The following is a 15,225-nucleotide window of genomic DNA, read 5'->3' as shown; positions in this document are numbered from 1 at the left end:
TAGTTTATCTAATTTTTTGTGTAAATAATGTAAATTGATTACTTTTTATGAAATGTCTCATAGACAAAGGTAGCAATTTTTTTAGTGCCCTGAAATGATAGGTCTAAGAGTGTGTATCACCAGGAGGGCAGGGATGGTAGGACCAAGTAGGGTACAATAAATAAGATCTCAATTTTTTAAATAATGTCATAGATTATTTTTGGATCCTTTACTTACGATCTTATTTTACTGGCTGATAAAAAGGCTGATTGTTTTTAATAAACAAGGAAGCCCGAATCTCTTAAAAAGTTGAGGTTAAAGCAAAGAGTAATTATTATCATTAGTATATATTGTCAGGTGATTAAAACTATTTAAGCAAATATATATAAATTTTAACTATCTTACTCATTATGAACGGAAACCTCAGCCTCAGAGGCCTCAGAACGTAAAAATAGAGGTATACTTTTAGGGAACCCCTGTAACAAGGGTCCTTTTTAATTTTAATACTATCTATATTAAAACTAAGCAAAATTTATCCGTCTCTTTGAATGTGGAGAACAGGTGTTGACGAAAGTGTGTTACTAAAGCTCAGCGCCTTATGTTAAAAAGAAAAAAGAAGTAAATATTTAGTGCATATTTTAGTCAACATAAAAATAATCTTGAACAAAACTCAATAAAAGGAAAAAATAACAATTTTTTTAAAAATCAAATATACACACAGTCCAATATTTCATAAAGATAACATGAGAAAAATTAAAGACATTCTGTTCAAATCTGCAGGACGAGTTAAAGTACCCAAGAATTTCAACTATTGTTAAGAACCTTTGTTTGATTTAAAAGGCTTTTATGCGCCCCGATATGGTCTTTCAAATAAAATCTATCAATTTATAATTCTTTTATTATGACAATCAATTTATGCTACTTTAAGTACAGTTTGCAGCACATACAAAGAGTTCATTGTTGATAGAAATTGATGATAATTTGTCGTATTCGAAATATTTATATAATCCCCAATCGATTTTGAGGAAATCCTTTCTATCTTGCCCTCGTCTTGACGGGGCACATAAATGAAATTAAATAATAATAGCAAAAAGCATGTGTAGCTGAAGCACAAGACATCATATTAAAAAATAAATGGGAGTACCCCGTTCATATTATGGATATTTTTAAAGCAAAGTTTATCGACGCTCAATAACTGCGACCAATGTAGGTTACTCCCTCTTAAACTTATATTTACAACCTCTGACTATACTGGATTAGTTGTCATGTCGTGGGACCAACATTAGTTTTCATCGTTGCCTAAAAACTTAATTCTTCCATGTTTGTTTTTGTGTTTTTAAAGTTCAAAAATGAACGATGAACGGAAACTTATCAGAAAATGGTAAAAAGGCACAATCTTGCTAAAATGGCATTCCCTAATATGTATAATTAATGTCAAAAAAATGTTGTTGAGCGGATTGGATCTTATATACATAGGGGAAAAAACTATCCCGTTCTGTGCATTGTTTCCAATAAAACATGATAAATATTACCACAACAAAGTACATACAATTTTTAATGAATTAGAAACAAGATAAGATATTGTATATGATATAGAAAGTCGACCCACAAAAATGAATGTAGAATTATTTTATCATGAACAATTACCTAACAATTGACCTATGTGACCTTTCTTGCTCTTCTCCCTCACTTCATTGTACTTACATATGTTCATATGAAGATATGTATGGAAGTTACATTAAATTTTAATGTCATTTTTTCCAAGACAATGACACTTGAACGTGATCGATAATTTCCATTCGCGCACTCCTTGACGCTGGAAAACCCCCGACTGAAGTCTCAAAGCAGTTGACCGTCTCGAGGACCATCGTCTACGCCGTTAGCAAGTCCGAAACGTTACAGAAGAAAAAGGGGTATGTCAAAAAGCCCAAAACTGGACCCAGAAAAGTTAAAGAAAACAGCCCAGGTCAATACCTTATGTGAATGAGGGCCCATGCAAGATATTTCGGTATTTCATACCAGTCTGTCCAGAGAGTTATTAAAAAAGGGGTAGTAAGGAGCCTTGTGAGGGTGGAGAGGCCACTTTTGACACCAGCAATGATAGGAACCCATATCCTCTGTTGCAAGACTTTTTTGAATTCTTTTTTGACACTTTTGGCTTCCTACAGTCCCGATGCCAACCCCCTCGACTACACCTTTTGTGTGCATCTTGAGGAGAAGCCTTGCAGTGTCTGTCATCCAAATATCAATTTCCTCGAAACCACTATCAGCCAGCACTGGGACACAATGACAGAGGACTACATCGGCAGTGGGTGTCAGGCCTTCTGCCGACGGCTGGAACCCATCATTGCCACTAACGGCGTATATATTAACGACTAAGAGAGCTCAGAGACACATCTATTTATAGTATTAATTTTTGTTAAAACTCTATTGTTAATTAATAAATGATATCTTGTTGAAGTTTAAAATTTTAAGTGTTCAGGTTTTAATGGACAACCCAGTCGACACATTCCAAAAAATTCGAGACATCTAAGAAGATGAACTAGAGGTCTTCCAGAAAATAAATTCATAATTACATTGTAGCTTGGGCGTTGGGGGCAATTTACTAGGCTCTACGCATTAATGTTGAAAAATAATTCGATGTACTTTTTGTAAATAAAAGATATCCTCATTGATCATTTAACAACGGGCCCATATAGAAAATTAAAGGAAGTTTAAAATAAAAAATATTGATTGTCACTTAAGACGGAGTTTTGCAACGAGCGTGTGTAGGTAAAACACATAGAGTGAGCGTTCTAAAGACTAAAGTACTCCCTGGCTCATCACATGATATTAAAAAAAAACTCTTTATTAGTTTTGTATTGGTCCCTACTTAGAAGTGAGGACTGCAGTCCAGTTCCACTCTTCGGTCCTTAACAATGTAAAATTGCTCCCTCATGACGTCATTGAGGTTGTTTTTCATTTTTTTTAAATTATTCTGTTATATATCAAAATAAATTATATAGTTAAGTAACAATATATTATGTTCGTATCATATCTTATTATAATTTAAAAAATGTTATTTTTTTAAAGATACGTGCAATAATCTTAATACATATTTCATAAATATAAAATTGGCTTAATAAATCACCTATATTTTTATGAAAAATTCCAAGGATAATTCCCAATGAGTGACAGTTCCAAGGTCCGATAGGACCAGTCTTAAGACTGGACTGGACCGAATAAATAAGGAAAAACACAACACTAGTCATATTATACCCCTTTTGTCAGCTGATACATTTGTTCAATCATTCGCCCATCATGTAACCTCCATGCAATTTTCTCTCTCTATGACTCAACAGCTTATATGACGTTCCTCAACGTATCACTTGAGGGAACACGTTCGTTTATTATTAATGGTACGCGTATCACAGTTTGAGAACCACTGATTTATATAATAGATATTATGTAGATGCAGAAACAAAAGATATGATTTTTACTTTTGCATGGTCAAATCTTTGCATATAAGTCTTGGAAGTGATCATTAAGATGCAGAAATAATGGATAAAAGAAATCTTCTCTAGGTTCTTAGTATTAAAAAAAAATACAATTTATCATTTTTGAATGCATAAAAATTATTTGCACTTAACATGTGGAGAATCATATTATGTATATAGGTAATGTGTGTCTTAATAATAGATATGATGAATTGGAAGGATACATGGATTATGATGGAAACTCCTTTTAAATTTCCCCCATCTCAGTAGCGTAGAAGTTAGAAATATATATATTATGTCGTGTACAAATTGCAATGTGTATAATAAAATTGTTCGAGTTGCAACTCAACAATGAAATGGAGGATAACAATTTAATGTACTTGTGTAAGCCTGTCTCTACTGGGTAGAGGATGTGGAAGTTCTTCTACACTTTACAAATCTTGTTGTGACTGTCAGCTTGTAGTTAAAAAAAAAAATTCAAAGCACATTTTATGTGAGTAACATACACCAATATTTTATAATAAACAATATTATCATTCAGGGCGTTGTATTATTTTGTCCCCTCCGTTACATCTATGCTCATAAATACTAGTGTCAGTTTTCGGCCTGCAAATCCTGGACTGGTCTAAGACCGTTTAAATATATAATTTTTGTAAGACCACCAAATAAGTTGATGAATGAATTAACAGGTGTCGTATTTCCAGAAAAAAAATCACATAACATTAAAAAAATCAGTTCAAGACCGGGTCTCAACCGCATTAAATACATAATAAGAATGTAATATTAATAGATAAATATGGAATTATAGCATAATAACGCACAATAACGCCGTAAATTGTAATTAAAGATCGACAAAATTATCAATCAGTTAATGAAAAAAAAAGATTAAATTTGAAAGACCAAATCTGAACTAAATAAAGTCTCATGTATCAAATGAAGGCTATCGTTAATATTGTTAAGTATCTCCAAAAATCCCAAAAATTAGTATATGAAGGTCATAATTGGACAAAAAGGTATATCAAATAATGGGTCATTTATATTGAGGAAGTAAAGCAATAAATTGGGAGTTTCTCATTTACTTAATTATTGTATAAGGTTAATTTTGTGTTGACACACAATATATATAGAACAGAAACCCTGAATGACTGAAATAAATACATAAAGTGACGTGTAACAACAAAATATATGTACATCATATCTAATTGATATTGAAAGTCTAACTAGAGAAACGAAGGAATGTGTTTGATATGAGCCAGAGCAAGAGTCACTCACTCAGTCATAGGCCAAGAAAAACAGTCAACTCACGTTTTTAGAAATCCTAACAAAACAAAAAAAATAATTATTTATTTAAATTGGAAAATAAATTATACTATATATATATGTAGCATGAATTTCAAATACCTACATCACTTATATCAATAAATAAGTCAGAATAGAAAATCACTACTATTCGAGAAAGCAGCCAACATACTTAAAGATTAGAGGTGTTTCGACTCGACTAAGATTGTGAGTTGATTTTCCATTACGAACTAGCAAGAGTTGAACTCATATTTTTTACAAAAGTTAATAGAAATACAAGGTTATACTATCATCAGTGATGTGAAAGTCCCGTGTATTTTTTAGCTGTTCGTTTTTTGTTTGTTTTTTAGAATTGACAATCTGAAGAACGAATTTTATTTTCCTTAGCAGTAGACATTATTAAAAATTCCTGAGTAGTGAACATCCTTTCATAAATAGATTCGATTATATTCAAAAAATGATTGAAACGACGGAGCATAAACCTGAAGATTTGATGTGGAGTTATAATAGTTATATCCTTGTCGGACTCAGAATAGAATTTGGGATCGACATTGGAGTAATTCTAGCAAATGTCCATATCCTTTTCTCCTTCCTTCCTTTGTCACAGCTGATTTCAACTGATCTAATGAAATGTCATGAACATTATTCATTCTCTCCTCCAAATATTTTGCAAATTGTCGGTGTTACCATGTTTATTTTCGGGGTTTTTTTAACATGCCCATTGTACACGGAATTTTTATCACTATTTATACACTTCTAGTCATGTCTACATAGTTTTTTTTCTAATTTATCGACTATATCCAATCAAATTAAGTTAACACAACACTATTTTAGATACACCTGTTAGTACAAAATATGTTCCTACGATGATGTCAAACGCTTAAAGTGAACGGATATACATATAGGCAATATACAATTGACTAAATAACTACTTTGTTTGACCACCATGACATTAAAAAAAAGCTATAAAATATATTGATAATGATCTATAGGATATATCCTATATTAAAATGATGATCAACATTAGGGATTTTCATACAACAGATAAAAGGAAGTCACGACAATATTGGATCAAATGAAACATTACAACATTCATTATTAGTAAATTCACTCTAAATTGACGTCACCATATATTAACCAATCAAGGAAGGCCTTATATATTTGTATGTATATCTATCTTTCTTTCTTTAATTTATTTTCTCTAAATAGAATCCTCTCATCTTTTAATAAGGAATTATTTCATAAAAAAGAGAAATTTTAAATACATATACTTCCGTTAATTCTTGAATAACAATAAGTTAATGCAATGCTATTTACCCAATAGGTAATGGAGTTTGATCTCCTACAATGTGACGAAAGATACCTTTACAAATCAGAGGCGTCCATAGGGGGTGGGTAGGCCCCCACCCAAAATAAGGAATTTTTGTTTTTTATTAGAAAATTAAATAATTTTTCTTTGAATAACTCAGGACTTTTAAAATTTATCAACAAAAATTTTAATTTTTTTTTTCCAAAAATGTTAGGCTTGAAATTTTTTTTTTTTTGAGAAAAGCTATGAATTTTTGAAATTTATTATTTTGAGAAAAGCTATGAATTTTGGAATTTTTTTTTGTGAATGGCTGGATTTTTGTATTTAATTTAAAAAAAAAATTTCCAATTGTTTTATATTTTTGGAAAAAAATATACCAAAAACCCCTAAAATATAATTTTGCAGACGCCCCTCATATGTATGTAAATTAGACTGCCTCATATTTGGGTGTTAAAGGCTCCTCCTCACTTCAAGAATCAAGAAATTGCGACTAAAGTTGGACATGAAAGCTAGTTTATACTGAACTCGAGAAAAAACTTAATGCTTAAGTTATTATGAATTTGAAATGAGCTCAAAATAAATCTGAGGACTCGATGAAAAAGTTCAAGGACTTGTGAGCAACGACTTAATAGCATCCTTATATGTGGGAAGGTACAAAAGACTTAAAAATGACCCATTTCGACCCAAGAATTCAATTTAAAACAAAATTAAAGTCATCTGAGAGGCATTAAGCTATGCCAAAGTTAATTTTTTTATAGTTCTCAGCAGAAAAATTATTTGTCAAGAGAGAGGATATTAACCCAAAAACGGGGCAGTTTTATGTAGGTCACGGCTTTACCTAGCTAAAACCAAAATATACTGTGTATTTTGTTGTCGGCTGTCAATATTTCTCTTTATTTTCTTCTAATCAGTGTTTTAACGTTGATTGATTGAATTAGAATTAGCTCCTTTTAAGCTCTGAACAATTTCCTAGCAATTATTGAACAATAATTGCTAAGTATTAGTGATGAAAATTGCGTGTTTTTTTTAAACAGACTTGCAAAGTAGAGAGTGAATTTTCTTTTCCTAAACAATTCTCATTATTATTCAATCCCTGATGAATAAACTTATATTTATACTATATTTAATTATATTTAAAGCCTGATCGAACATTTGTGTGGGCTCATAAAAGACGAAGGAGAGTAACCTAGAGTATTTATACAATCTTGATTCGCATAAGTACCAGGTGGTCCATTGAAATATGAACCCTTAATAATTAATCAAGTTTGAGTGATTGAAATTAATTCATATTCCGATATATTAAAGTATAAACAATTAGTTTTAAAAAAAAACTATAGCTCTTTAGGTTACGTAAAAGTTACGTAAAAATGACACTTGAACGTGATCAACTAATTTCCATTCGTACACTCCAAGCAGTTGGACGTCTCCAGGACCACCGTTTACCCGTAAGCAAGTCAAAACATAGGAAAAGAAGATGGGCTCTGTGAAAAAAGCGAAACTATACCTGGAAAATTGAAAGAAAACATCTCAGACCTATTCCCTCAAGTCCAAGAGGGTCCATACAAGAGATTTCTGACTGTCCAAAGTCAAAAAAATGGGTGAAAAGAGCCTTTTGAGGATGAAAAGACCTTTTTTGACATTAGCAATGGAAGAGACCCATGTCCTTTGTTGCAAAACTCTTTTTAACTCTTCTTTTTGACACTTGTGGGGCCCCTACACCCCTAATGCCAACGCCCTCGACTCCACCTCCTGGGTGCATGCCGAGAGAAGTGCTGCAGAATCCTTCATCGAAACACCGAGGCCTTCAAAGCCACAGTACTGGGACGCTATGACAGAAGGCTACATCCGCAGCGGGTGCCAGGCCTTCAGAGCTGCCTCGAAGTCATTATTACCGCTAAGGGGGTCTAAATTAATTATTAACAGAGCTCAGCCACACATCTATTTTTAGTTCAGATTTGAATGGATCACTCGGTATACCTACCACAGACACACAACATTCTAATACATGACTTAAAGGATGGGCAGACGATTCTTCACATTCTTAATTAATAATATATGTATATACTTCTTGGTATGTAAAAATATAGATACACTTTTCAGCGTATGAAAAGGTACCCTGCGATTATACATAATATGTATAAGTTATTAATTCTGCAAATAGAAAAGAAGCAACACAGGAAAATGAATGAGTAGGAGGTATTAATTAATTTATCCGATAACGATCTCTCTCAAAAATTTTGCACGCTCACAAATATAATATATTGTACATATTATCTTCTTTCAAAAACAACATGAGAAAACCCAAAAACACATTAAATAAATGTCTTTAGGATGCTATAAAGACGACCAAAAATGTGCTATTAATAGATTATCATCGTTATCAAACATTATATTATGCAGACGTTCTCAAAACTTTTTCATTCAATTTTCCACACTTAATTAATTAAATTTGTAAACTCTCTCATTGGAAGTCCTCTTCAAAATTATTGGGTTGAGTTATAAACAATTTGCATGAATGATAAAAACTCGAATAATAGTATTAAAAACCCTATAATAACTACAACCATATAATTTAGTCACTCTTGGATGATACTAACGTCCAAGACGTCATCTTCTTCATTGCTCGCTGCACACCAGACAGAAACTCTTCAGTGCCGTCAAAATTGTTCTCTCAGGGAAGACGGTTGATCTTCCTGAACAAGAAAAATTCATTCATTTTTAAGTCTGAGTTCTTTAACGCTCAGAACAACTTTAATGGTCTGTTCTTTCTACAACAGTTTTCGGGCTATCCATTTACTTACGAAAAGTTTGTAGTGTTGTGTTGGTCCTTAATTAGAACTGTGCAGTTCAGTCTCGATCCGGTCCAGTTCAGTCCTAAAACTTATAAAGTTCAGTCCTTTATGACGTCACTTAAATGTATTTCTTTCTTTTTTTAAATCAATTATAGTACTGACAGTCCGAAGCACAGATAGAACACCGATCCTAAGACTGGACTGTACTGAATAAATAAGGATTGACACAACAGTAGCTGTTTGTACCCTAGATTGTCTGTCAGGATACGATAAACGGTTTTTAGTGATGGACAAACGTCTGCTGCAACTTGTCAAGTGCTCAACCGAATGTTTGAATGGATCATGTCACGAACACGAGTGATGTTGTCAAGACTCCAAATCTATGGGGACGTCCTAGATTATCATTCTTCTCCTGAGTGAAAGTGCCATCCACCATGGCTCTAGTCCAGTTTAATACAGTGCTAAGTATTCTGGTTCGGTGTATATCTCCGTGACTGATTTTTCCATCTTCCAGCGGAGGTAGACATAGCTGCGAAAACAAAGATTATCCAGTATAAAAGGATGAAATGACTAACTAATGCATTTGACCCACATGTACCTAGACACTTTATACCCAAAGGAAACAAACATTCCCGTCATATACTCAAGGGCGTGAGAAAAACGATGATGACATAATTTTTCATACAGAGTTTATGGGGAGAAAAATATGACACTTGCAAATTATTTATGACTCAACCTAATAACATTAAGGTAAAATATAGATGAAAAGAGGACCTATGTCCTTAGTTTGAGAACCACTGGCTTAGAAATAGAAACGATTGATATGTGTTTAGATAAGAGAAAAACAATCTTGAACAAGAATCAAGAAAAGAAGAATTGCCAATTAATTCTTTATTAACATCATACACCACACATGCCAATATTTCATGAACATATTTCGATCAATTATAGAGATTGTATTAAAATTTATTAGTATGAGTTGAAGTACCCATAAATGTCAACTATAGTTTAAACCCTTACTTTGATTTAAGAGACTTAATTTGACCCCGGTATAGCCCCGTTCAAATAGAAGCTATTAATTTGTATTTCCGTTACTGTGTCAATGATTTTGTATTAATTGAAGTGCAATTTGTGACAATCAGAATAACTTGTTGATAGAAATTGACTATTGTAATTATTCGTCGAAGAATATAAATCCTGACTCAAAATTTGGAAAGGATTTTCAATTCTATTATTAGATAGATGCTGATCATAATTTCTATTTAAAAACATCATTACAGGAACTTGAGATTTTCAGAGTATATTCGGGAAACAAAAGGGAAAATCCCCATTTATTTTCTCATATTTTGAAGGTAAATATTTAATTACCCATTTCACAATATTTATTCACTACATGATTTGGAGGAGGATTCTAATTCTATAAATATAAGTTTAGGATGACGAAGCATTATTTTTCTATAAAAAATATCATATGCAATAAAAACACAGTACAGGATTGTCTTTAATCCAGAAAATATACACAAATAGCAATCATTTCATTATAAATCCAATGTAAAGATAAGTTTTAATGTTGAAAATCGGTTCGAGACCGATTTTTTTCCGGTTTTGTCTGAACAAATATTTTCTAAATCTTTTTCACTTTCAGTCAATAAATCTATTGAAACCCGACCTCTTATATTAGTGTTGTGTCAGCCCTTATTGATTTGGTCCAGTCCAGTCTTAGGACCGGCCCTATTAGTCCTTCGGACTGTTAGTACTAGATCTGATTTTTTTTTCAAAGTTTGGGACGTCATGAAGGACCAAACTTTATCCGTTTTAGGACTGCACTACATGAACTGCAATCTTCAGCCCTAAAAAGGGACACAACAATACCGGATATAAGGGTTGCTAGTCCTTATTTAGGACTCAAGACTGCAGACCCTTCCAGTTCAGTCTCGGTGCGGTCCAGTTTAGTCCCAAAAACTTATTAAGTTCGGTCTTTGATGACGTCACTCAACTTAGTTTCTTCTTTGTTCAATCAATTCTAGTACTGGACTGAACTCGACCTAATAAATAAGCATAGACACAACACTACAAGTTCCACAGTTATGAGACACTTGAAACTACATGACATCACTCTAACAATTTTGTCAAATTGGAAACTCAAATGACGTCATCAACAATTCATACCTAAACTCAGTCTAGACCGAATTTCAAATGAGATCGTTCAAGACCGAATTTCAAATGAGATCGTTCAAGACCGAATTTCAAATGAGATCGTTCAAGACCAAATTTTACATGACCGGTCCAGACCGAACTAATAGTCAAGGCTGACGAAATTAACACTGCTAGTAAATAATAAGTACTCTTCAATCAAAAGAACCACAAATTATATGCCATAAAGGAGCCTGTTCTCTAATGACTTAAGACTCATTACAACTAACTTAAAACTTGTACACATTAAGAAATGGGGGCCATAAAACATGGAAATATTTTAAGACTTGTTGCAAATATTATAGGGGGGTAGTACTTCTTTGAATCAGTAAGTATGTAAAGAGAATGTAAATAATAGTCTAAAAATAAAACTAAAGAATCAAATGACAAAATAAAAAGTACTCATGTGTAAAACGATGATTTAGGTTAACGATTTAAATAACTACAAATGAATTCGTAATTATTTTTTACATATACATAAAGCCATACACAAAAGGCTCCACTTTCGAACGTTGTATATATACAGCACACATAAAATCACTATAAATTGAGAATCCAGGAGGTAGAACGAAAAAGGTTCTTGGTTTTGCAATGATTCTTTGCAACATTACAACGGTAAATAAATGAGAATGGACTAAGAAATCCAAGAATATCAAACAATATTTCCTGCTCTATTTCATCCTCGTCAATTCTACATTTCTCAAAAATAAGTTTGTAGTTCGCTTGATGGGGATACTTCCTACCAACAGAGATTAAAAACAGTAACTACTCTTCTCTAATTAGTCTCTTGAGATAGAGTCATTAGATGAAAAATACTAATAGCGAATTAATTGTGTTACATAAATATATCTCTTTGTGAGAAATTATCCATTAACAAAAACGTTCCAAAGTCGGAGTCCATGACATAACCGTCAAAATACATCTTTTTATTCTCAGCGTGTTTTACTCCAATTCTTTTTGCAGCAGTCATCGTTAATTTCATTGTAGTAACTATTAATGATTATATATAGTATTTAATATTGCGTAAATGAAATAATTCAACTGAATAGAAGATGTAACGAACTGCTTTAAGGCTTCACTAACTGCTGGTCTTTTACGGTGTAGGCTTTTATTTATATACGACTATTTTCCATTTTTTGCTAGGATATTTTTGCGCAAGAGAAGGAATAACTGAAAAATAGGTACACATTCAAATTGATATAGATTCGTTGATGACTACTCAAAGTTAGTAACTCCAACGGTTAGAGGAAAGAAAAAAGTTGTATAACAATGTAAGCGTACGTTTATACATAGGATCGACTCAGCGTAGACAATAAAACTTATACTATGAAAAACAGAATTGAGGGGAACTGAGTCAGCTCCAGTTTAAAAATGTACGTTATTAGTGTATTTCTCTTATTATTGGAGATGCTACGAAAAAGTTCATATTTTAAGAAACAAAAGAAAAAAATACATCCACACTATATAATATGCAGTTCGAATCTCCCTTGAAAGGGATAAGCTCGTTTTAATAAAAGGTGCGAGTCAAAATACAACTAGACAGATGATGCAGGATACACAATTACAAAAGTATGTTTGTTTTTAAAAAGGCCTCTTTTCATAAAATATTGAAGTCTTCTCTATTTGAATATAAGAGCACAAAGTAGATCAAAAAACATTTGTGAAAATGTGAGAATCAAGTTATTTGATGATGAAAAAAGTCACCTGTTGCTATCATTGACAAAGCAAGGAACTGAGTCTTTCATTTAGTTATTTTTTGAAAGAGCAATTGTATTATAAATAACTTCTCTGATTATTTTTTTATAAATACACAATTTCGCGATAAATTAAATTAATTTACAATTTTTTTGGGTAGATTGAAAAACAAGTTTCACACGAAGAGGAGATAAAGAGAAAATGAAATTTTTAATAGAGTCTGTACCTTAGTTATGAATGTAAAGTCTCTCCTTCCAAACACCAATGAAGAGCTTCTACTCGTTACTTAAGAAATCAAGTTTTGATTAAGTATGTTGTTTTGTAGTAGTACCCAAATAATATGTAATTTTGAACAAGGCAACGGTCACAACGGTTGATATGCGAAGACACAACTAGTTACAATTATTCCGACTCCTTTGAATAACTTATGTTATGTTGAAGGGAAATACTGAGTAGTACATACACTCAGAGTTTAATTCCTGCTCCGCTCTCGAGAGGAGCGCGCCTTTTTCTACGCCTATTAAAGGATCCCTGTGTGTACGTCTACAAGTAGTACAACGGATCATGGGGATTACGTAGTTAGTAGTCATTCTACCGCGTTCTTCATCATCTCTTTGAGGAAGAGAGATACATATAAAAATAGGGAAGTATTTCATCGTTAGAGGGCGCTCCTTTCCAATAAATATCATAATATTCAAGTACTATATTTACAATTTCTATTTATATAGAATCCCTCTTACTGGGGGTTGGGATTGAAGTCGATGCAAGGGCCTCGGGTCGAAAACGAGTAGGTAGTTAAATACGGACTACTAAAATATAGTCGTTGTCGTGGAAGGACAACCAACAATGGCCGATTTATTTTGTAGGTCAATCCCATTTGATCCTTATATATAATAATAATATATTGTTTGTTTTTTCAACCGTTGTAAAGTTAGACATGTAATAAGATGAGACAATGGGAAAGGTTTATTTTGATATAAAACAATTAACCTACCAAACTATTTTATGGCATTTTCCCAAGCACTAATTTCACAGCAACGCCTCTTTCGATTTCTCCACCTTAATATATTTCCTATTTTATACATACCTAGTGAGGTCGATTATTTCTATTTTATTCTTCACAGCAACCCATAAAGCCTAGCTATTTGCAGGGAGAAACAAGAGAACATTAACTCTTCCTTAATTTTATATACATATTATAAATGAAAGACTCAGTCAAAACATGGAATACAATAATATGCTCTTTTGTTTATTTTTATAACTGCTGATATTTATACGTACGGGTCTGGAAACATTTTTACGAATCAATCAATGTGCAATATTAAGTTTATTATTATTTATTGTATAAGTGGGTGTATAGCATAATTTTATTTATTTCAAGTTAGCAAGAAAAACTAACAGATAACCTATTCTTTTATAGTATTAAACAAGTTGAGATTTTGTTTTGTACGATTTGCACTAAATAATGTGTACCCAGGGGGGTCTGCAGGATTATATGGGGGGCTGATGATCGGTTTTTTAAACGAAAAAAAAAAATTCAAACGTTAATATATTTTTTTTTAATTTCAAAAATTATGTATTCAAATATTAAATCTTTTCGAAAAAATATTTCAAAATCCTTAAATATTAACAAAATAAAATTTTGTGTAAAAAAATTTTAAAAATTCACAGCTGTCCATAAAATATTTTAAAAGTTATATTTTCAAATATTGAATTTTTTGAAAAAAAAAATCAAGAATTCTTTAAATATTGACAAAAAAATCAAATTTCTCGCAAAAAAATTTCAAAAAATCACAGCTGTTAACAAAAAGTTTAAAAAATTGAATTTCAGACATTAGATTTTTTGAAAAAAAAAAAAATTCAAATATAAATTTTTTTGGAGAAAAGTTTCGAAAATCCATAGCTATTCACAGAAAGTATAATTTTTTAGAAAAAAAATTGAAAAATTAAATTTCAAATATTAAATATTCTCGTAAAAGTCAAAAATTTCTTAATTGAACGATTTACCTAAATGATGTGTACTCAGGGGCGTCTGCAAGATTATATTGGGGGGAGCGAAGGGGATGCCTGGTTTTTGGAATTTAAAGAACAAAAAAAATCTTAAGATTAATATTTTTGGAAAAAAATTATATTTATTGGAAAAGATTTCAAATATTAAATTTTTTCAAAAAAAAATTAAAAAATCCTCAGATATTAACAAAAAAAATTTATAGTACAAAACTTTCAAAAATCTCAAAGTTTTCAAAAATTGAATTTCAAATATTTGATTTTTTCGAAAAAAAAATTCTAATATAAAATTTTTTTGAGAAAAGTTTCAAAAATCTATAACAATTCACAGAAAATTTAATTTTTGGAAAAAAATTTGAAAAATTCAAGTAAATTTTAAATATTGTAGTAAAAAGCAAACATTTCTTAATCGGGGGAGGGGAATAGTGGTGTGGGGTCCTTATTTATTCGGTCTAGTCCAGGATAGGGGCGGTCC

General features: G+C 31.7%; 1 protein-coding gene across 1 annotated transcript in view; it reads right to left on the bottom strand.

Annotated features, from left to right (window-relative positions):
- LOC121114119 (cysteine and glycine-rich protein 1) overlaps positions 1-13,258 on the bottom strand; it is a 40,387-nt gene extending 27,129 nt beyond the window's left edge. The window contains exon 1 of the mRNA XM_040707972.2: positions 12,970-13,258. The gene's annotated coding sequence lies outside the window, so the exon portion shown is untranslated. The remainder of the gene's footprint in view (positions 1-12,969) is intronic.
- Between the last annotated feature and the right edge of the window lie 1,967 nt (positions 13,259-15,225).

The sequence above is a fragment of the Lepeophtheirus salmonis genome, chromosome 3 (assembly GCF_016086655.4).
Source record: "Lepeophtheirus salmonis chromosome 3, UVic_Lsal_1.4, whole genome shotgun sequence".
NCBI classification, from domain to species: Eukaryota; Metazoa; Arthropoda; class Copepoda; order Siphonostomatoida; family Caligidae; genus Lepeophtheirus; species Lepeophtheirus salmonis.
Note: the sequence above shows the minus strand (reverse complement) of the source record. Positions and strands in the feature narration are given on the sequence as shown.